Source organism: Bactrocera dorsalis, chromosome 2, assembly GCF_023373825.1.
Source record: "Bactrocera dorsalis isolate Fly_Bdor chromosome 2, ASM2337382v1, whole genome shotgun sequence".
In the NCBI taxonomy this organism is placed as follows: Eukaryota; Metazoa; Arthropoda; class Insecta; order Diptera; family Tephritidae; genus Bactrocera; species Bactrocera dorsalis.
The window spans coordinates 42,135,466-42,159,812 of record NC_064304.1 but is presented as its reverse complement, the minus strand read 5'-3'; the positions used below and the strand labels follow the sequence as shown (position 1 = coordinate 42,159,812).

Here is a 24,347-nt window from a genome sequence, read left to right as displayed (position 1 = left end):
CTGGCTTCATTTTTGTTTTTGGCTCCGCAGCGTTGGCTGGTGCGTGATGCGTTGTTGGCGATTTATTAAAGCAATTTTAAACAATTAATTATTCTAACTTTTGGCTTAGCTTTTTTTAGTTTTGTTATTTATTATATATGAAATTAAATTTCATATCGGTACTCAGTTAGGTGACCTCTGAAGCAATGTTGAAATATGCGTGTGAAGTTTCACTACCTTTTAGAGATGTATTTTTTATAACGTGTAATCCAAGTAGAGGTACTTTTGACAATAGCCCGTTTTTGAGATCACGCTCATCTTGAGACCCATTATTCATTATTGGATAATATTCGCCCGAACAGACCACGTCCAGCACGCAGTGAAGAAAATATAGCGCCGTAACTGAGAGTGTACATGAAGGCTGCTGAGAGTGGATTCGGCGCCGCGGCGCGCCGTTCGCAGCATTTTACGTCGAGATCTTAAATTAATACCGCATAAAATACAGCGTGTGCAAAAACTGAAGCCGCTCGACCTTTCCCAGCGACATCGCTTTGCTCTATGGGCTCTTGAAAAGTTTCAAGAAGATCCGACGTTTTCGAGCCAAATTTTGTTCAGCGATGAGACCATTATATTTGGGACGAAGAGCAACCTGAAGAGACTCAAGAAAAAAAAAACGATTTGGTGTGGTGTGTGGGCCGGTGGAATCATGGGTCAATATTTAAAAAAAGGAGGGAGAGAGAGAACATAACCGTCATTTGCGAACGATCTCGCGCCATAATAAACGACTGCGTTCGGTTTCAACATAACGGCGCTACTTCCCGCTACTTTCCCACAATGAATGTACTTATTGAGACAACACTTCGATGAGCAGATAATTTCACGCTTTGACCCGGTCGATTGGCCACCAAGATCGTTTGAAATCCCACCGCAAGGCCCTTTTCCTGTGGGGATATGTATGTAAAGTCTTAAGTCTATGCAGACAATTTCTCTTCGATTCAGGCCTTGTAGCAAAACATCATGCGTGTCATTTGCTAATTATCAGTCGAAATTCTGGAACGAGTCGAAAATGGGACTCATCGTATGGACTAGCTGAGACCACTCTGTATTTTTTCTTTAAAAAAGTAGGGAACCTCGAAATAGATCGCCCTTTAGTAAGTAAACTAAATCTAAAAGCATAACCAACCAACAGTTTGCTAGTTCTTTCTAACCACAGTGTTTCATATAAGTAGCCTCCAAGTCGAATTAAGGTTATTTAATAAACAAAATTTAGTTTTTGTGACGTCTGTCTAGAAATCATGCTGTTCATGGAAACAATTGAGCGATATCAAATAATTTTGAGGAATTCCACCGTATTGACAGCCCTTGTACGGATATAACTGCGGGTGTTTTCTGGTTACGAAAATCTCAATACGAACGATTTTATGGGTAAATGGAGAGGAACCGTTGAAGGTTTCACAGTTTACATGTTTTTTTAGTAATAGCGACAGACTATATTTCATCGCGATTTTCTATTACTCGAACCCAAATACTGAAGTTTCCGAAGGTTATTATTATTTTTCCAATAGGTTGCTGTAGTATCTATATATATGTACATATCTCGCGATCGGGTTCTAAAACATCTTCTGAGATAGTTATTTTTTGATTTCGTTACTCAATATTGCTTGACCATACGGCAAAGATCGACATCAGCGAAGAGAAAATGTGCCATATTTTACAGTTTTTTCGAGAAAGATGAAATCGAAAATCAGACGGTTGAAAATGTGGATAGGGTTAATGGTCTCCATACTTGTTGGCTTCGTCGATTCCGTTCCGGTAAGATAAGATAGGACAAATAGACAAGGATTTCCCTCTCCTAAGTCACAACTGACTCACGATTAATTGCAAAGGAGCTAAAATTTGCAAAATAATAAACATATGGAACCCATTAAATAAGGCTGGATATGAAAAAAGAGCTTAATGTGTGGGAACCACTTGAGTCAACTTAAAAAAACATATTGACCGAATTTCCAGATCCCTAACCGGCAGAACCCTTTCAAAATCGAACTTGAAGCGAATGATTTTTGGTCAAGAAAAGTGAATCAGTTATGACCACGACAAGTTGGAACGGTCGTGGTCGAATCGCCGTGAGATTTTGCTATTTGTTTGTTAGGTTCGGCAAGTAATTAATCATCTAATAAAATCTGCTCCTCTGCGGCCAAAGTCTTCGGATCTATACCGTCAGCAGTTTGAAGGCGCGCCGACTACAAGTAAAGTGCTTTCAAAACTTTAAACTCGTTTTTTCTCGAAACGGTGTTTTCAAAGTCGGTGAGCAAGATTTCTCAGAAACCGCTGAACCGATCGGTCTGAAATTTTTACATAAGCTTCTTAACTATATTTTTTAGTACTTAATCGAAGGATTTCCCCATCCGATGAAAATTTCTTATTTTTAGAAACAATTAAAGACACGAATTTTGGTCGAAAATCGAACCTTTTGCTTTGAGTAGACACCATTTTTTCAAAAAAATTTTTTTTGCTAATTCCTTCGATCAATCACTAGATTATTTCTTATATTAATGAAATTTATCTGGTTTTTGCTTTTTAGATGATCCAGTCCAGAGATATCGTGCTCACCGCAGGAGGCCTTTTTTTGCGGACCTCTGCAAAATTGGCAATATCAACGTTCCCGATAATTATTTTTGGCAAAAAAAACATGTGAATATAGTTTAAGGTTGTCATAATATACCTGCCAAGTTTCAAATCAATAAACCAAATAGTTTGCTTAGAAAAAATTCTTGAAAAATGCCTTTTTTTCGACCTCCTAACTGTATATAACCCCTTGAGTGAGTTAAGTTTGTTTAATCAAATACAGTTAAATTTCACATTTTCCTTACTTTTCATTATTTTACCTTTTTTGAACGAGTCAACTAAACTCTCTGTTTACATATTTTTTTTTTGTAAGATTTCAGTCTGGCACTTTGACATTGACAGAGTTCCCTAGGTTTTGACGTTTAGCAATTGCTATCTCGATTTCAACGAGTGAGATGATTCAGGCATCTCTTTATCTCTGGTTTTGCTATGTGCTTGGTGGGAAACTAGCTAATATGATCTGCTTCTCTGTGGACCTGTACCGTCAGGACAACGCCAGCCCACACATATCGAGAATGACTCGTCAGAAGCTTCCGCGATCCAACGGAAACATATAAGAACACAGAAAACTAGGTACTCCTCCGTTTCCTCGTCAATTTCGAGTATCACGAATTACTGAATTTTCTTGAAGACCCCACATTTAGTAATTACAAACTGCTCAGCAAACTGTCTTAAAGAAACATCATTTCGGTGCAACTGGATTTATTTTCCCATATAAACACAAACAGAAAAACTTTTATAGAAAAAAATGACGGGTAAACGAGTGAAGTCAAGGTTTTGTAGCTTTTTGTGACACACCCACCACCGAGAATGCGCATGCGCGGCTGCACACAGCCCACATACTACAACGGCTCAAAGGTAATAAGGAAAACAAAGAAACACATTAAGACAAAGAACTGTGGAATAATAAGGAAAAAATGATCAAATTAGCAATGCTCCAAACGAATTTAGTGCCAAAACGCGCCACAACTGAACACGTAAGTTTATATTTATAAATAATGCACACCACATACATACATACACACATTTTTACAAGCCTAGCAACGGCTGCTCACATTTGACATTTTATTTGCATTTTAGTCCGAATTCAAAGACAATTTACTGCAAAATAAATTAACTCAAAGTGGAAATATAAAAACACACAAAATAGCAAAGCAAAAAATAAAAATAAAAAATAATAACTTGGCTAAATGCGCAGCAAAGCGTCCGTGCACAAATCTATTTGTATGTATGCATGTGTGTGTGTGTCTCTGCATAGTTGAGGCGCAGCACCGAACTCCCGGCCGACAAAGCAACTTAATTCAGCACAGCTTGGAGTTACAAGTCGACATTTAAGCTGAAATCAACACCAATGACCTTCAATCGTTAACAACAACAAATAGCAACAGCAACAATAACAAAAGCAACCAATTTAGCAGCTCTAACTAACATCAATAAGACATAGAGCCAATTGCGACAACGGTAACAACAACAATTGCAACAATGCAGTCAGCATAGCCACAAACAACAACAACAACAACAACAACATAATAAAACAGAAAAAAATCGACAACAACTACCAACAAAATTTTAATGTTGCCCGTTTGCTGGCAAAAAAACCAAAACAAAACAAAACAAATCAAAAAACAACAACAACAAGCAAAACAAGTGCAAAAATGAAAATAAAGTTTTTTGTTGGCTAAAAAGCATTTGGCAGTGCAAAAGAAAACCAGCTTAACCAGCTGTGAAGCGCTAACTTAGTAACGCTGGTTTACCAGGCCAACTAGCCAGCGCTTGCTGTGCGACAGCGGCGGGGTGAGGGTGCATTGGGAGCGCCGTTTGCTGCCCAAGTCATTCGTTGGGCTGCATAATCTCTCAAATTAGATTTTGCAGCGATTTTTGAACATTTTTCTACAAACTTAATTTTCGGACTTTTTTCGAATTTTTTATTACCCGCTCCATGTGCCAGCCTGACCATTTCAAATAGCATTTATTTTGTTTTCTTAATTTAGTCTGTTTTTCTTCTTAATGCTGCATTTAATTGCACAAACTGATTTCTGTGTTTCATCGGCGACAAAAGGAATTGTGGAGATACTGCAAGAGGTGAGTGAGGACTGTCAAAGTGGAAGGCTGTGTCTTCACAGGCTTCAACAAGCAGGCGCAACGAAAGACAATTAAGAATAGATGATGTGTAAAACTACTTACTTACTAATATTATATATTTGAGTGAGAACTAATTGTGAAGATTTCTTCCATCGCCTACAGTAAAAAGAAGTAGCGATTAATTTTCCTTTATCAGCGCTTAACGCTTTTGCATTTAATTCAACTAAAAACAGAAGATTTTGAGTCATACAGGGATTGCTCGTATAGTAATAGGACTGATTTTCTTCCGCCGCGACTGTACTTCGGAGTGTCCGCGCACCGACTGGATTCGGTAGAGCGCGTTCCTAGCTAACGAAAGAGCTGGGCCGGGAAGAGGCAAATCCGAAGTGAAAACGATGCTCATTGTTTTTTTGACATTAATGGCATCGTCCACCATGAATTTGTTCAAAACCGTCAACGCAAAGTCTTACGTGGTAGCTTTCAAGAGACTCAAACGATGTCCGATTGAAAATTGCACTACGACAATGTTCCGGGTCACACAGTCTGTCTTGTGAACAACTACCTAACTAAGACCGGCATATCAAAACTTCGCAGTCGCTCTACAGTCCAGATGTGGTCACACCGGATTTTTTTTGTTTCCTTGCCTAAAAAGGCCGATGAAAGGCAAGCATTTTGAGACGACAAAAGGGATCCAAGCAGCATGCACCTCGGCTCTTAAGACTATTCACAAGCCTCTTTTGAGTTCAACTTTACATCAACAAGGGCGTTCGCCATGGACAGGAACACGTGGTAATCACTTGGCGCTATATCCGGGCTATATAGGTTATGCCAAGACCTTTCAAAGATGTATAGTATTACCATATTCGAGTTCTAAAGCCCTTTGTACTTAGCCGCGAAATTCAAAAGACAAAAAGTGTACATACATACATATGTAGTTATAATCATATTTGCTAAGGATATAAAATAGAATGTCTTCCGCGCTTTTCGCTAAATATTTTACTGATTAATTCGCTGCATTTGCAAGCTGGAATTTAACTACTAATCATTTTCAAATTATCGATTCGATTCTTGCCTGAATCATTAAAATTGGATTTAACGAAAGGTTGCATTTGATCATACATATAGAACACTTGCTAGTACGAATTGGTTTTGGTTTCTGAGTATTCTCCTTTTTTGCTACAGAAGCAACTGCAAACAATACAATCTAATTTGCTAGGAAGTAAACAAGAGTTTAAATCATTCGAAACCAGCCAATAGACACTCTTGCAAATTAAAGAGTTATAAGTACATGTACATTAGAGCGGGTCTATTTACAGGAAGTAAAAAAAAACATAAAACTTGCGTATGCGGGATATATTCTACGGATCATTCTGAGCACATTTGCCGAAGACTCTAAGCCCTAAAACCGTTTTCGAGCAACCGATTTTTGAGGCGATTTTTTCGGAATATTAAAAATTTTTTCGTCATTTTAGAGATATCCTAATGAACTTCAATAAGTATATGCATTTTGATATTTTATTGATAGTTTGTAGAAACCGGTTTGATTGGACAAGTGTATCATATATCTCCAATGTAACCTATTATTCATATTTTTTAAACTTCGTTTTAAAAATCGCTTGCACGCAACCGGTTTTTGAGTCATAGCTTCTCAGACAAAGTTTTTCAAAATTAGCCATAGAACATTTCCACCATACGCGATTTCATAGAATAAAAAATCGACCCGCCTTAATGTACATATATCAATATATTCATTTGTTGGGTGAGATCAATTGCAGCCAATTTTTTGTTTAATAACTAATTTTAGGAGTGTCCTATAATATGGATTTTTATAAGTTTTTTAGACTAATTTTTCGATTTTTTTCAAATCTGTATCAATCAAGTATCAATTATGCGCTCTGAACATTTCCTTTTTTGTTTTCGAATAATTTTCGACTTCTTTGAGTTCGGTAATAGTCAGTGGTTGAACTTTGCTTAACATCGTGTTACTAATAGCCTTTTCGCACAGGATTTAATTGATTAATAGAGGATTAGCTCAATTAAAGCGCTAACTTAAGGGGGTATTCTGGTCTAGACGCATGAATTTTAGGCATTTTTTAAACTAAGATAAAAAAAATGAAAAATATTTTTACTGTGCATTTTTTTTTTATATATTTTTAACTGATATTTTAATAATATAAAAAAAATTGCAAGAAAAAAAACCAAAATTCGTTAAGATTCGGGCCGGTGAAGTGGGGGTTTCAAAAAAAAACGGTGCGTCCTGGTTGACGTGATTTCAGCACTTGTAGAGATCTAAAACACAAAAAACAAGAAGATTCTTCATTAGTAAGGATGTCGTTATCGCGTTTACCTAAAAAAAAAATAAAATAACAAAATGCCGTCGACTTCAAAAAAATTTTTTTGACCCAATTTTTCGACCTTTTCGAATTTTTTAAAAATAATTTAAATTCAAATTTTTGGAAATCCAAGGCAGACACGATAGAGCATTGTATAAAGAACATATATACCAAATTTCAAAGGAATCGGTTCAGTAGAACTTGATCATGTCAACCACCTCAAAAAAAGTAGTTTTGAGAAAAACGCGTTTAAAGTTTTGGAGACAATTCTAGTGAACACGGAAATCGGTTGTATCTTCGAAAAAAAGTCAAATTTTGAAAAATCCTTCCAAGGTCATATTTCTGAAAGTCTAAACTTTCAAAATATGCAAAAAAAAAATCGATTTTTTTTCAAATCCTAGACCAGAATACCCGATTAAACCTACAAGATAAAAATTTTCTTTGCTACGTTAATTCTTAATCGAATTGAAATCGAGCTGAAACTGTCACGCAAGTCTCCTGGTTCTTGTACACACTGTACTGTATACACTTGCCTGTACTTAACTCTGCGGGTTCTTGTCAAGGCTGCAAATTTGGTTGTGTGCATTGATAAAATAGCAAATAGCTGATGAATTCTGATCATCAGAAGAAATACAAAATGAAGAATTCAACCAAATGTAGCAGCTAATCCTAAATCGATCATTAAATTAAGGATTTTGGACCAGATTCTTCGATATCCTAAGTTTTTTTGACAATTTTTTTTCAGGTTGCCATGGTCATATGTATACAAATTTACTTATATTCGACGCTACAGATGGGAAAAAATATACTACGTGTTCTCTAGAGGCACTGCAATCGTTTTCTTCACATGAGATCTTGAGTTAAGAAAAATTCAATGGAATAAAGTCACTCTCTGCAACTCCATAACCACGTACTGTATTACGTAAGCAAACAAGTTTTGCATTTCGACGAATTCAAACAAATTTACTACACACACTTTGTTTACGCAGATTTTATTCTAAATCAGTTTAGCAAAATCAAATCAACAAACGCAAATTGAGCTGCACAGATGATTCTCGAGTGGAAACAACAGAAAATCATGCAAAACAATGTTTGCTTAAAGTTGCATGGCGAAATCTGTTGCAAAGCAAATTTATTTATGATTTCCAGCAGAACTGACTCTGACTTTTGCAGAATTGCGGGACAAGCGACAACGAAACGCTACGGCGCTCCAGCGCCAGAAATGAGCAGTAATAAAAATATTTATTTTAGTAAAAAATGAAATGGTAAAAAATATTATGAAAAGAAAACACAATGCAAAATTTTAACTAAACTCGCCAGACGAGTGGCAAAGCGCGGAAAGCTAAGCAAGCGCTGGAAAACGCACCAGTAACCGCGATTATTTTGTTGATAAAACACAACTTTGCGAAAATGAGCAGCGAGAAGCAACAATGATGAAGGCAGAAAGTGGGAAACAATAAAACAACAAGTCGGAGCAGAAAATAAAAAACAGCAACAGAAATCAAAATAAAGAACGTATTGAACGTGAGAGACCTTCGCGGGGCGCCACCGGACGTGTGCGCATACATTGCAAGCTTGAGCGCCGTTATGCGCTTGGCGCAGCCACCGGCCACTTGACTTGTGCGGCGGGCGCCATTGTAACTGTTTGCGCCGTTGTTTATGTGGCGCATACTTAGTTGTTGCAGTCTTTTGTAAGTGAATAAATGAAGTTAAATCTAGCTACAGTTATTATATTATATTTACATATGTACGTGTGTGTGGTATGTTGTAAATATTTACTTGTGTACTACAATTTGCAGCGCTTCGCATTTTGCAGATGTGTGGAAGTTAAAATATTTTTTGGAATCAAGCGTTTTTTTTATTGTAAAACGAAGACGTTACAGTGGCGTCGTTACTGGGGGTGGGGCTTAAGCACTTCAAGAAGCCACGGCCAAAAAACAATATTATCACATATTTTCTTTATTGGCGTAGACAACGCTTTCGCGGTTATAGTCGTAAAGGACGAACAGCACATATACAAAATATAATGTGGGAGAGTTTTATTTTTGACCCGGAATTCACGTTCCTAAAAACACGTCTAATCTTGCAGCCGCTCAGGTATTAAGCAAAGAATAAATCAAAAAATTTGATCGCAGTTAAGGAACAATTAAACAACCATCTCTTTATGGAAAATACACTAATATCTACATAATCTTTTTAAAATAAATCACTGTAGCCGCTTTCATTGAAGACATTTTTGCATAGTAGGCTTGAAGTTTCGAAAAAACGCCAACAACAGCAATAAGTATTGAAAATAATTTACAGCGCCACTCAAAAATTAACTCATGCAACAATAAATATCACCAATGAACTTGTCAGCATAAACACACATACTCCAGCGGATAAGTAGTAGCCGAACCGGCCGAATGACAAGCGAAAATACCAGCAGCTCTTGAAATGTTTTATTGTCACTTCAGCAGTTTAAGCGCGAAAAAATTAAGTCAACAAATAAAGTCAACATGAGGGTGACACCCGTAAGTGCCATATAATGCAGTGTGAGTAGAATATCCCGGTTTGCTGATTTATGTTACAGATCATCGGAGGAATTTTTTGAAATCGCTTTATCAAGGTTTTGTCTTTTTTTTTGTAATTTTTACCATTTTCGCACTTTGAATGATGACACGACGGGCTTGACATTAGACGACTGTCAAATCAGATTTTTTACTAAAAGTACTCCTAATATTGAGGTTACAAAGCGATGAATTGAATATGTAGCACTACTTCTTCATACAAAAGCAAAAAAAAGTTATTAAATTCGATGGCATCGAAGTTATAATACCCTTTAGAGATGCATTTATCATAGTAACTATAAGTATAACTGGATCTGAAAATGTAACCGACCAGCAGAAAATATTTTGTTAGCTGTTCTAGACAAGTTTTTTGATATAAGCAACCTTCAAGTCTGATGAAGAGAAGTAGTCCGGAGACAGTACCGATGAAACATTTGTTTTATTATCACATTTAGTATTTATTATGGGCAATGGTTCCAGCATATAAAGTACTTTTAAAATTTGTTTTTATACCGTCCCTTCAGTTCACATGTCTGGATGGCCAAATAATAATGGAGATAAATTTGATTCCAGAAATAACTAATAGAATGCTCAGTCAATGGGACTTAGTTCCGAAATTAAACACGCTGTGCCTCGTTGTAGTGCAGATATTTCATAATATAATAATAATTTCATAGATTTTAAAATAAAAAATGTTTAATTCGATCGTTATTTGGAAAAAATGAGTTTCTTTTAATACATTTGAATTCATCGTTCAAAATAAATTATTATAAGAAGTGCATTTCTAACTAGAGCTTGTTCTATCGCAAAGTAAAGCCAAAATTATAACTAAACAAGAAATTCAGCTTACAAAATCTTAATTTTTTAGTACATGTGCGCCAATCTTTTTTATAGTGGGCGTGGTCTCTCTATGTGTCTCTCGAACTATTCAAGCTAAAATAATCAAATTTGTACAGTACAAATCCTATTAGAATCTTTACACAAAGTGTGAAAATGAATGAAAACGGGGCAAAACCTCGCTCACTCCCCATATAAAGGATAAAAACGGCAGAGGCATGAAAATTTTCAACAGAGATGGCATGAGAAGGCTTAATAGCAGCCAAGGGAAAAATTGGACGGTGTGGCATCGAACACTTTTAGGTAAAGTCACATATCTCGGAACCCTATCGACCGATCTCAACCAACTTTGGTATGTGAGATTGTCCTCATGTTTCTATATAATAGTGGAAAATGGATGAAATCAGACAATCAATAACACAATTTGCTATTCCATTTAATTCTTTCACTATTCAGTACACAAATCAGGAAGCAATTGACGTAATGGACTAAAAATAATTCCTTTAAAGTATGCCAGCTTATGACAAAAAATTGTACAAATCCAAACAAAACTGTTCAAGCCCCTAGGTACCGAATATGTGGACCCAGTATCTTTAGTTGACTTTTGACTGAAAATATCGGTCAATGTGTGAGATATATAATTGAAAACCAGAGAGAAACCTTTTCTGAAAATTGTATGTACATCTGTATAGTAAAAGTGGGTTGAATTTGCTCCATACATCCCTTAGCTCCCATATACCTAAAAACGATTTTCGAACTTCCGGGTGACTTTGTATCGGCCAATATGTGAGTTATCTCAATAAAAAAAAGAGGCCGTGTTTTATTAATACTATATAACTGGGCGAAAACTTGACTCCGGCTCGCTCCATTTGATGGTGATTGTATGTGAGATGCCATAATGATAATAATTAATGGACAATATCAGTTCGATACTATCCTAACTCCCAAACATTATGCTGAATATGTCAGTCAGTGCATAAGTTATATAGTGAATACCTAAGTATGTATAAAATTGTTTAGATTCCGATCCTTCACGTTTTACTTCTTAATGTATTTCCCTGGCTTGGATTGTTACAAATTGAAAGAGTCTAAAATGTTCAATTAGACCCGAACTATGCACATCCTTACTTGTTTTTTTGTTTAAGTTTATAAAAATATGATTTCATCATTCGCGTTTTTTAACTGATAGTGTTTCTAAAAAATTCCAAAAGCCAAATTTTTTTGGATCAAAAGTTTCTCTTTTTATTCGTAATAACAGTAAGCCTCTCTTAAAGTAGCTATGCAAATACAAACTTACACAAAATTTTCCTACTCATCTCTGGAGCCTCAATGCACCACAATGAACCGATAGCTTTGCACTTAATATGAATCACTTCTCTCACGTGTATCTTAATGTATGCCAATACACTCGTAAATAGAAGGCCACCCACTTACAGGCCTATGTGGTTAGCATAGCCTTGAAAGAGATTCGTAGACTAATTTTCAATAATTTGCTGGTTACATTTCAACAAAATGCAAATCAATCTTCAACTCAACAAGGCGCTGACGCACCTTTTGATTTTGAAAACAGTAAAATAAAATCGAAAAGATAAGTAAAAAAATATATAAAAACCAAAAAACAGAAAACGTAGAAAAAAATATCTAAAGCGAAATAAATCGCTGACTAATTATGTTAACCGAGTTTTTACATAACACTGACCCTCTTTGAGGTTAGTGCAAAAAAGCTAAAAAAAAGTGAAGAAAACAAAAACACAACAACAATGACAAACACAGCAAAAGTAAAAGCAATGAATTTACAATAGAAAAAATCGGCCAGCGCTGTTGGCGGCAAATGAATTGACAAAAAAAGAAACTAACGCGAATTAAACAACAAAGCAACGCAAAATTTCAAGGTCGCAGATACGGCAAAATTTCGGTTACATTTTGAGCCAACCTTGAAAAACAGTTGTAAGCCAAAATGAAGACAACCAACAAACACGGGCTTAAAATGTAGTAGAGAAAATAAATAATAAAGAAAATAAATAATAAAGCGTGTTTGAAGAACGGCGTAGACACACACAATCACATGCTAACATATATACCACTTGTCGACGCTGAGAGTTTCGTAGCTCTAACTATTTTATTTCGGTTAGTGGGTAAGCGCGGATTAAAATCTAAAATCTTTTACAACAAAATGCAAATCAAGAGCTCGCAAGCAGCAAAAAAAGAAAACAAATTTCCGACATCGACGTATTATAATGCCAAATAAAGTCGAAAATCACGCGACCAACTTAATTAGCCGCTCTAGCGCGTTCGACGAATCGCCCTTTGTCCCACTGACCCACTTTTTTATGCTAATTTGAAGGAAGCAGCAGACAAAAGTATTGCGAATATAAAATGTGCAAAACAAAGAAGAAAAAACTTATGTAAAACATAATAGAAATGTAAATCGCGGCAGCGGAAAGTGGAGCGCAGAGAGCCAGGAAATTTCCAAATATCGTCGCGCTTAAAACCCTCCACAGTTAATTAATTAATTTCTGAGACTAACGAGTAGGGCAGCAGGGCAACGCTTAGCTTATGCTAAGTCTCATTGGTTATGCTAATACAAATATAATTTAATAGTCGTTTAAGCCATGTCTGTTTGTTACGCGACAAGCTCTTAAGCCGAAGCGCAGCGTCTTTACAACGCCACCGAACTTATTTGAACACTTCATTGATGCCGTCATTAGCATTAACATTGGCTTAGTGGGATTTAAAAAAAATTTTTTTTTTGCCTTTGAGCTTTCGCTTTTGGCCATGTAAAAAACTAGATAAATGTTGAGGTTAGTGTTTGAGATATAATGACTGCATGATTACTGGAATAGGGAAATATAAAAGTACTCAGAGATTGTATTAAATTTTTCTGTGTCAAGTTAATAATCGATAAATATATCGAGGAAAATCAGACAGATGAATATATGTACATGTATGGTTGGGGGTAGTCATTTTTTTTAAAACTTAGTTAGATGGTGCGGGAATATACTCCGGAATTAAACATAAGACGGCCTTTTAAGCTGTCGGACCAAAGCAGTATATTTCAAGCTGCAGTTTTTGCTATTGAGGAAGCCGCAGAGCTAGCCTCTTATGCATCAGTAGCATCTTCAGGGTTAACACCTACGTAGAGAGTCAAGTAGCAGCCAAGCGACCTCGTTTTGCATATCAGCCAGAAGTGTATTAAATGCAAAACAACAGCGGAGAGTATCGCCAGGAACAAGCGACCTTCTTTTCTTGTGGGGGAGAGGCCACAAAGGAATCGATTTCAATAAGAGGGTAGACAAGAGTGCCAAGGGTGTCAGTCATCCGAAAATGTGATTGAAATCAACAAACTCATGCATTGTCTTTACGACGACAAAAACAGGAGCTTGGGAACAAAGGTCAAACGCTATCAATGAAATAATCTATACGGATGTAAAACTGCTAAAGTCATGAGCAAAGCGGAGGATCAGAAACACACAAACTTCCTATATATGATTTTTAGAAGAGACTGTAGGAATACAACTGGAATACTCACTAGTCACAATCTGGTGGTGGCAGACGTCTGCAGAATGAGCCTGTCAGATCAAGAAGACTACTTGAAATGCCAAGAGCAAGGTACCAAAGAAACAATGAAGCATGTCTTGTGCCTTTCAAACATTTGGTAGACCCACGGTATGAGACACTGAAAGAGGTATTGTAGTAAAGCCGCACTACTAGAATTTTGACAACTTCTAGTGAACTATGAAACATGCCTTCTGGCATGACTAAGGACCAAAACAGGTCTAGGCTTGGCTCATTAGCCTAAGGTAATTAGCTCGTCTAACACTGATTGTGAAAATGTAACAACCAAATATGTTTTCAAAAATGCATTGATTTATTTAGAGTTAATGAATAAATTATATATATTTTTATCAGAACTATTGAGAAGAACTGCTGAACGTACTTCAAATAAAAGTTATGGAATCACATTCAGACGCTAAGTATGTGACTGATTTGGATTACATCAGGTTTGGGTATATGTTCATACTGATTTGACATTGTGACCAAAAAACACCCAGAAAATGTAATGTGGGCATGAAACGCGTTCTTATTCGACTCGCACTGATAAAACCGAATTTTTTTCAAAGAGAGATCTTGCGAATTCCGATCGCACAGTGATGGAGAGCATTATAACTGCCGATAAGACATGGGTTTAAGAGTTTGACATGCAAACTAGTCAAAAATGATCGGAATGGAATCCATTTTCAGCCGATCGCAGAGATAAAGCGACAAAGAAGTCCTCGCCTGAACATACTCTAAGCAACTTCAACCATTGGTGGGGCTCAAAGATGGCATTTTCTTATTTTCCCAAAGTTAGAAATTTTGTTTTATTTAAGTATTATATCGAGAAGAAGAAGGGCTTTGAATACTTAACAAACATATGTATGTACATATATTTCACAAAAGTATAAATATTTATTTCTATGTGCATATATATTCCACCCTGTAAGCAACCTTGAACCTTAATGCGCTGTCGGAGTTAAAATCTCCCTTTGATTGCCGCTCCTGTTGCTTTGTTGTGGGATATTTCATGCGCAGTGTAGAACATGATGAACATTTTGACAGCGATTAAACAGCTGACACGCCAATTAGGGGTGATTGTTTACAAATATAGTATTGCACTTGGGAGTAATTATTTTGACTCATGCAACTCCTTGCCACCCACTTTATATTGAGCTCTTGGACTTACTTGTGCTTACAGTTTTGTGCTTATAGTTTTCGAAAGAGCGTATTTCTTTAAGAAAACTTCTCCAAAAAAACGTGAGAAGTGTGTCGAAGATTTGGAAAACCATGCATTCGATCCATAAATTGTAATGCCTTCGTGTTTGTTGTACTTCTTGTTTACAAGGCACGCATTAATTTGCACTTGGCGCAATTCCCAATTGTTGTTTGCTAACAAAGCAACAACAAACATCGGCAATTAAAGTGACCGAAATCAAATAGAAATAAACTTACAACAAAAACTATTTAAGTGTAATTTTAGCACATAAAACGTGTAATTGTAGATATGTTTGCGAATTGCAATTAAAATTATGCGACAAGAATTCAAGTGTTTATGTCATAATTCTGCGTGAAAACAAAGGAACGGCCTCAGCGCTGTGCGCGAGCGGGAAAACGTAGAAGCGTTCATAAATCAGTGATTAAGCGCTGTGTAAGTATGTACAAGTATTTTAGCGAAAGCATAAAGTTTTCACAGACGCTTGCCACAAATCATGCAAATATTAAAGGGTATATGCTTAACGGCACTTCACTGGCGTCCGCATTAAGGCGTCGACATTTGGCTAAATCATACAAATGTGCAATGTAATGTGTTTATGTAGGTGTGAATGTATGTATGTTTGAAAATTAGTATGACAAAAACACGCAGCAGGAAAATTGATTGATATTGTCTATAGTGCCTTTAGATGTACATATATATATACATGTACATATATCCAAACTAATGCAGTCAAACAAGTAATGTACTTTGCACATGCTGGTTGCAAAGGAAGATCTGACCGGAAGGTATTGTCTTTTTTAGCTTTCAAGCAAGTCTCAACTGAGTACCATTCAAGAACTCGCTCGGTTTGACAAAATTCCTGAGTTTTTTAAATGAGCGTTGCTCAAATTCTTTTATATTGGCACATTGGGAGTTGAGGAAGATATTCCATCTTAACCGCTTGAAGGCTGGGTATGGGGAGACGTATTCGTCTCATGTTTCATCATCCTCAGCCATTATCCTCAATCTTCCGCTTCTACTTTATCAGGTTTCTGAAAGTGAGATATCAGGGAGCCTTGCTTACCCTTACTTCTCCTACAACCGAAAGTAATTTTGTGGTAAGTCAAGTATTATGTGTCTTATGCATAAGTTTTAGTATTTCAAGAAGTCTTTGAGGAAGTACGTTTCATTATTATTCTTCTTCTTATTTTTTACTAACCTAGACACCGATTACACGGTTATAGCCGAGTTAATGACAGCGCGCCCGCGGTTTCATTCTTTCGCTATTTAGCGTCAATTCGAGGTACCAAGTGCAGCCATGTCATTCTCCATCTGATCCTTCCAACGGTTTGAAGGGGTTTCTTTTTCTCTGCTTCCATCAGCACGTACTGAATCGAAAATCTTCAAAGCTGGAGTGTTCACTTACTTCCGTGCAACATGACCTAGCCATCGCAGCCGCTGTCTCTTGATTCTCTAAACTGTCTCAATGTCGCTGAATATCTCGTACAGTTCATCGTTCCTTCGAATGCGATACTCGCCGTTCAATGAGCAAGGGACCATAAACCCTTCGTAGAACCTTTCTCTCGAATACTCCTAAGGCCGATTAATCAGCTGTTGTTATCGTTCATGCCTCCGCATAAGGCTGATTTATTATTTTACATATTCTATTATTGCTCCGGAGATAACTTGCTTTGTGAACATCAATGATAGACGAAGCTAAGAAAACGAAAACTTGAAAAAAGTGCTTTAAAAAAGAGTATTGATGATGATGACCATCAGTAGATCGTCATTTCCATCAACCAATCAACTCTACCGATATGGTAAAATTAGTAAATAAAGACTTCTCTATGCAGTAAATTTTCTTAAGGAGTTCAACAACATATGTGAAAGAGAGATCAAAAATATATTTCATAATTTTTCGTTAGCTTCCTGAGACATTTTGTATTTTTGTATTTTTTTATTATTTTATATGTATTTATTTTTTCGTCTCATATTGAACTAATATAAAAAAAAACTCTTTTTCACGTTTCGCTATCAAAACTTTTTATAAAAATATGAGCTTTGTTTAAAAGAGTCCATATGTTGTATGTTCGTTCTCTATTTTCTGATAGTATAAAAAATATATTTCAACCTACCACACATTTCTTTCACTCTTTTTCACTTTGAGAGGCTTCTGCACCAGTCTATTTGTAAACCACCTAGACTTAATTCTTCACATTGAGATGAAATATATGAAGTCGCCTATGTCTAACTAAACTCGCTTAACTAAGAAAGGGTTTGTTCCTTTCATAGTTTGACAAGTATGGCTTGGTGATTTGCTTCTGAAGAGAAGAACTACACCGTGTACATTTCTATTTCTATTTGCACTACAGGAAAGGACAAAAAGTAAATAAAACACTATTAAAAATTGTATTTAAATATAACATAAGTAAATAAATAACAAACGACTAAAAACAAAACCAGAAGAGCTAAACAACTTCTGAAAAAAGTTTATGAACACCAGATAGAATCTTCAACAGCAAATACTCACCTAATTATGCAAAAATATGCAGAGAATACAATTTGGTAAAAGCAACTACTTTAGCAAATACACACTTGCATAAAAAGTTTGATATGATGACCGCATCTAACAACAACAACAGCACTAGTATACATAATGTGCCACCTACTTGTCAACGAAGAATTTGGATGGCCTGCGGTCCGCTGTGAGCTCATTCTTTGTTTTATGCTTTGAAGTGCTTGGCTGCATTCGAGCTTTAATTTGAGGAAATTAATTAAAGTGTTATGTAGATCTATATGTATGTATGTGTATAATGCTATAAATTTATTTATTTGCTCCTCAAAGCATCGTAAAATGTCAGCGCCTCTAATGGTGGAATATCTTAAAAAAATGGCATTCAAAGCTTAAAGAGACGCCATTAAGGCGGATATAATATGAAATTATGCATAGTAAAATGCTCGACTTACATGTGCCTGGATTTCATAAAAAAACTAGATTAACTACTATTTATTAACCATTAAAATTGATTTATGTTGAGGAGAAGATGTTTAGAGAGTCACATGATCTTGAACGAGCGAAAAAAATTTAAGAAGATGTTGTTATGTCTGTGGGATATGATGTTTGTCATCATTGCAGGCAGTTAAGGTTCTGCAGAATGATTTCTTAATTTATAAAAAGGGTCAGTTAAGAAAAGCAATCTGTAGTTTGTCATTTTTTTTTGAAATATTTTTGGAGATTATTTCTATTCTTACAATTTTTAACTTGCTTTTTGTCTAGTTTAGACATTGCCTATTCTGTGGCCATGACTCAAATTCAAGTATGAATATGAAGTCCGCAAGAAATTAAAGATCTCAACGAACCCTTGTCGAATAAAAATGAACATATAAATTGGTAAAAAAAATTACCTTAGAATAATGTTATAAAATCTATATTCTATAGAGTAAAAATACAAAAAATTCAACGTAAATGTACACCCGTTCTTTAGAAAGAATGCCTGCAATTTTAAAGTTTTTATGGACCATGTCAACTTTGCAAAATTTTCGCATAGGCGTAGTGTGAAGAAATTAGTGTACAAAGTTCGAAGTATCCAGGTAATTCTTACATAGAAGTGGTCTCCATGGGTTGCCAAGTATGTTAGCATTGGGTTGCATATACATATGTATATATTACCTCCTATAGCCGGACATACCGGAAATACTGCGACACTGCGATGAGTGTCCGCTTATGAGGAATTTCACTGGAGCTAACAAAATTCGGTATGTTTCGTCCAAAATAGGCTGCAACGGATGAAACAAATTTTCAAGATGCTTTTGGCTAATTGAAGTGTATGAAGATTCGTACACCCTAAATTATAAAAGACACATGTTGAACATAGAATTTTTGATGATTCGGATATGTCTTAGCCTTGTTGAAAGTGGATGCCAGAGAGCTCAAAATCAACAATCTACCGTGATATGTACAACGTTGTTTGGATTTGGCTCGCTAGCAACGAGTGCTCGTAATCAGATCTGTAGAGAATGTTCACTGGAAGGAAATTGTGCAGCCTGAGGCCAATTGTACTGCCATTGCTGCTCCGAAGAGTTGAAAAATCCGAGTATGATTTAATCGTCAAAGCGTTTTCAATAAAATTATTTATTTATTATTTTTAAAACACTGTTGCAAACTTCTTTCTACCAGAAATGGCAAATCTTAGAGTAAGGGTTTGCATGGGTTTACGGGTTTCAAAAAATCGAATCGAGGCTAGCTATGCTAAGTGCGTCGTCTTTAAACGCGTTAAACGTGTAAAAATGTCTGCAAGTTTCGGCTTCGCAATGACCGAGTTTAAAATATTTTTTTCCAAAAATTTCAGAATTTCTTTGTTAATAAATTGTTGAGAAGGTTTTTACCCGAGAAACCTATGTACCCACTTAAAACAGTTTGTTATAAAATCATAAATTCCATGGGGAGTAAAAAGTCCACATAATTATCCCAATAAAATATAAAACAAGAAAAATATATACTTATTTTCACGTTTACGGCTTTCCTATAGATGAGGTGACTCAATAATTAGCTTTTTATGAAATCTGAAAATTTTTATTTGAAACAAAAATAAAAGTCAAAGTCATATTGATTTCATTTTTCATTTTTTGTCACCTCTAATTTATTTAAAATTGCACTCGGTGCCTAATCACACCGGAAACGCCAATAACAGGCGGTCAACGCACAAATTTTGCACTTTTTGTTTTTGTAATGCGTTGCGATTTTCGAAGCAACACAGTCGCCATCATAAATTATCGTTTAGTGCTTTTGGCATATGGTGAATTTGTTTTGACATTTCATTCGAGTGTTGGACAAACGCAAAGACATCACAAGAGACTTACACCTTACGCATTTCAAAGCGTGGAAACATGTCAGTTTGGACAGTTTTACGATTGAAGTTGTTTCAAACAATCAATTAGCGTAAAAATTCCGAAGAAATAAAACCAAGACGTGAGCTTAATGAATTTTGATGGCACTTTGTGGCGTAAAATTTTTATGAAATGAAATGTAAATAAGAAAATTGAGTTAAAAACATTTTTTTGTCAATATAACGGCAATTTACATATTTTAATTATTTTGTTTAAATAATAATTTTTGAAATAAAAATTCTCTTATTTACAAATAAAATTATAAAATTTCTCAAGAAATGTATAAATCCAACAAAAATTTGATTTGTAAAGAAAATTGTAGTGAAATTACAAAATTCGGAATGCTCATTTAACTCATTTGCCCTACGAGTCCAACACAGTCACCATAATTGCCTTGGACCACCAACAATGCGCCGCACGCTTTGGGCCGTGCCACTTTACTGCCAAGCACATTATGCAGAAAAGACTAAATACAAGCAAAGAAATCAGCCAAACGTATAGACAGATAAACGAAGCCTAGGAAATGCTAGAAAAAGTCACAAAGCCGCAGCAAAGACACGACAAATCACTTAGTGGCATGCAGCTGCCAAACGGCTGGTTGCATAAGTGAAAGCAGCGAAGAGAACGCCGCACAACAATATGATCTCTAGATTATAGAATTGCCTACATTTGACTGTAAACTGTGTATCTGTGTGTGTATGTGTGTAGGTGCGCACGTTGTGTGGTCGGTAGCAGCTTGGCCCACTGAATAGCCTACTAGCTCGCTAGCTGGCTGACTAAATTTGCTGACCGCCTCGCCGTTTAAGTGCCATCGTTAGCACTTTGTCATGCATAGCCAATTGGCAACGCTGACACTTTGTTGCCCAAATTGCAACAGTTTATATGTACTTACATATGTATATATGTATGTACATATATGTGTATGGTAAGTGTGTTGATGTGGCCGCTGCCACTTGCACTCTCTCATGTAGATAATAACGTTGACTGATGGATGCTGCCGACAATGGGCGTTGTTGAATTTAGTTGCACTTTCGAGTTATAAATAAATATGTTTGATTACGAGTTTGCGTTCGATTATCAAAATTCAAATAGTAAACGTAAAATTTATTCATATACGCAAGTAGACTATTGTTCAATTCACAAGCTGTCGTAAAGCATCGTAAAATTATAAAAAAAACAAGTGTAAAAATTTATAATTTTACGATTTTACGATGCTTTACGATAGATTGTGAATTGAACATATTTAACTGTTAAAAATAATATTCTTACTTTCTTTTTTCTTTTCAATTTAAGAAATTTCTTTAAATTTCAAGTAGAAAAGAGTCATACTCGTAGTACAAAGGCATGCCTTTCCTTCCCTTCAGTTTGTTTGGGAGCTGTAGCTATGGTGGTTCCTACAAATGAGCAGCCTATTGGGGAGAAAAGGACGTGTGCAAAATTGAGATAGATATCTCAAAAACTGAGAGACTAGTTTATGTATACGTGCAGGCAAGTCGACTTAGCCATGTCCATCCGTCGGTTCGTCGCGTTGATAAATAATCATAATGATAGATATGTATGTACAAGTAAATGTATATGCTAGGGACTCAGAAGTTTCCTTTTGGTTCTTACATATGTACTTCGTGACAAAATAATATATTGTGAATATAGAAAATCATTGCTTATACATTATGAGACCTGGGTTGCGTGGACCGCTGAGAAACTTTATTATATTCAATAAAATAAACCGCGCGCGTCGAAGGATTTGGAGAATCCTTTCTTTTTTAGGTTGGTAGTACTGTCAGTCACATTTATGTCAAATTTCATGTCAAAACATTCATTAGTGTTTGAGATACGTGTCGTTTTGTGAGCTGCTAAAAGTGAGTTTTTCGTTTTTTGCGATGTCGAAATTTGTTAAGCAAAGAATTAAGCATTAAATTTTGTTTACGGAATCAATTTTCTGCTGCGGATACGTTGAGGATGGTGCAGAAAGCCTTTGGTGATGAGGCTATGTCTAGAGAGTTTCAAGCCGCCCGTGAACGTGTCCAAGACGAAGAGCGTCCAGGGTGACCATCAACCTCAACCGACGAAATCAAAGATTTGGTGTTGAAAAACCGTCAATTAACAATTAGAGACCTTGCTGATGAAGTTGGCATATCGAAAGGCTCAGCCAATACCATTTTTAAGGATGTTTTGGGCCTCAAGCGCGTCAAATCTCGACTGGTACCGAAAACATTGAATTTTTTGGAAAAAAGGCGTCGCGTTGAAGTGTGTGAAACCATGCTTTCCGACTACCAGGGTGTCATGAAATGCATTATAACTGGCGATGAGACTTGGATCTATGTTTACGACCCCGAAACAACCGATAAATCGAGCGAATATCGCGCCAAAAGAGAGCCGAGACCAAAAAGATCACGTCAAAGTCGCTCAAAAATCAAAGTGATGCTCATTGTTTTTACCATCGATCAACCACCGTATTTACCAGATTTGATTCCGTGTAATATTTTTTATTCCCCAAACTGAAATTGTCGTTCCGTGGAACAAAAAAAATTCGCTAAAGAACCTGAAGGGCACCCAAAATGTAGTTATGAAAAGTGTTTCGAGGGCTGGAGAGAGCGTCGGCGTAAGTGTATTACATTTTGTGGGAATTAAACGGACGGATCTGCCTTGGTTGGCTTAGAACGCCGGTTCGTTGTGATACCTAAAAATTGGCAAAGCGCTTTGAACCTGTCGCAAATTTGTTGAGGCGACCGCTATCAAATTCAATAATTTCGACAGGTTCCCCACATACATATATGGCAGTCGAGATGTTAAAATCTCCATTTTGTAAAAGAGGTAGGTATATTTTGCAAAAGAAGTAGATGTCTGGATGGATGCCTACTTCATCTTCGTTCATACAACTTTGATAGTTAGCGTTAGAAGCTTGCACGTAGTTTAGAGAATTAGAGCTAAAACGAAAGAGGATAATGGAGACCCAACTAATGTAATCGAAACAAGCGTGCCCTTTTTTGCGAGCTCATTCGCTTTGCAGTTTCGAGCGATTTCGTTCTGTCTACGCACACACCTGGGACAATTACCCATGCCAAATGTCGCAAAAATATCTTGTCAAACAAAAAAGTTGTCCACTGACCACAAAATGTAGCGGCTGCACTGAAATTAAACATAAAATAGTTCTTGCCAGTAATAGTTGGAACAAGACGTGCAAATTCAGAGTACGCTCAACGAACGAAGGTACATTTCATGGAAGTGGCCCTAACACTGTATAATATAAACATACCTTCACATCCCAAACACACCATTGGAGCCACAAATGCTTACAGAAAATATGTATTTCTTTAGCAGTGCTTGGTATATTTATAAAACACAAATTTTTACATGGAGTTGGTCATCTTTTTCTTTGAAGTCGTTTGCTTAGTCGAAATATTTATTTTTGGAACTTACTCATTGCTACAACTAACACGATGTTACATGCAGACCCGAAAATTCCACAAATTGTTGAATAAAACCACAAGCAAGTGACGTGTACTACGAAATTCAATGGAACAGTAGTTTTTTTGTTGTTGTTTTGGAGTTTGTAAAATACTCTGCATTTCAGCATAAGTGTGCAAAAATTCGCTAAAGGGTGTCTTTTTTGAGTTATAGCATTACCTGAAAGAAGAAATGTCGAAGCAACTATGAAAATAAGAGCATTGCCATGCCGATTGGGGTTCTGTTCTAAGTAGCAAGTCCATTAATCTTCTGGTGGATAGAGGATAGTCAAGTGGCAATTATACTAAGCCTTATTGCGTTAGGTTATACAAGGAATAAATAACTAGACTCTAAGTGAGAAATTCGGCCATATAGAAATAGAAGGAAACGAAAAGGCAGACGAGTTCGTTTAATCGGAGGCTGCCAAGAAAAAAACTTCCTCAGCTACAATGAACAAAAACCTCCTCAGAGCAATGGAGGAACACTTCAGATCTTGGAAGACTAGCAACACTGGGCATTCCCACGACAGCCGGTTCTACGCACCGGAATTGACTCGGATTTTATCCGACCAAGGGCTGTTTTTTCGGCGATCTAATCCGTTAAAAAAAAAAAAAAACAAAAACAATAGTGTTGATGGTGGATAGACCCAAAAGCTTCTGCGTTTAGGCAAACCGGGCATTGTAGGAGTCATTAAAGGGCATCTACCCGTTCTTAAAAAAATGGTGAGGTGAGTATTGTGGTCAAAAACATTGGGTATCTTGAGCTGAAATGATTCAAGTATTTTACCGGATCTAATGAGTTACTGTATAAGGCTTAATTGGTTATCAAATGGGTAGCAAAATAAGCCTAATGATGGCCTAAGTGATGTTTTTATAG

At 36.3% G+C, this 24,347-nt stretch overlaps 1 protein-coding gene across 9 annotated transcripts in view; it reads right to left on the bottom strand.

The window, feature by feature from the left end:
• Positions 1 to 24,347, bottom strand: part of LOC105224493 (sex determination protein fruitless) — a 419,068-nt gene that overhangs the window by 159,062 nt on the left and 235,659 nt on the right. Inside the window, exon 1 of one of the 9 annotated variants that reach the window (XM_049448204.1) lies at positions 17,807 to 17,830. The exons of the other annotated variants lie outside the window; for them this stretch is intronic. The gene's annotated coding sequence lies outside the window, so the exon portion shown is untranslated. Of the gene's footprint in view, positions 1 to 17,806; positions 17,831 to 24,347 lie in introns of those variants that run through there. 9 annotated transcript variants of the gene reach the window in all.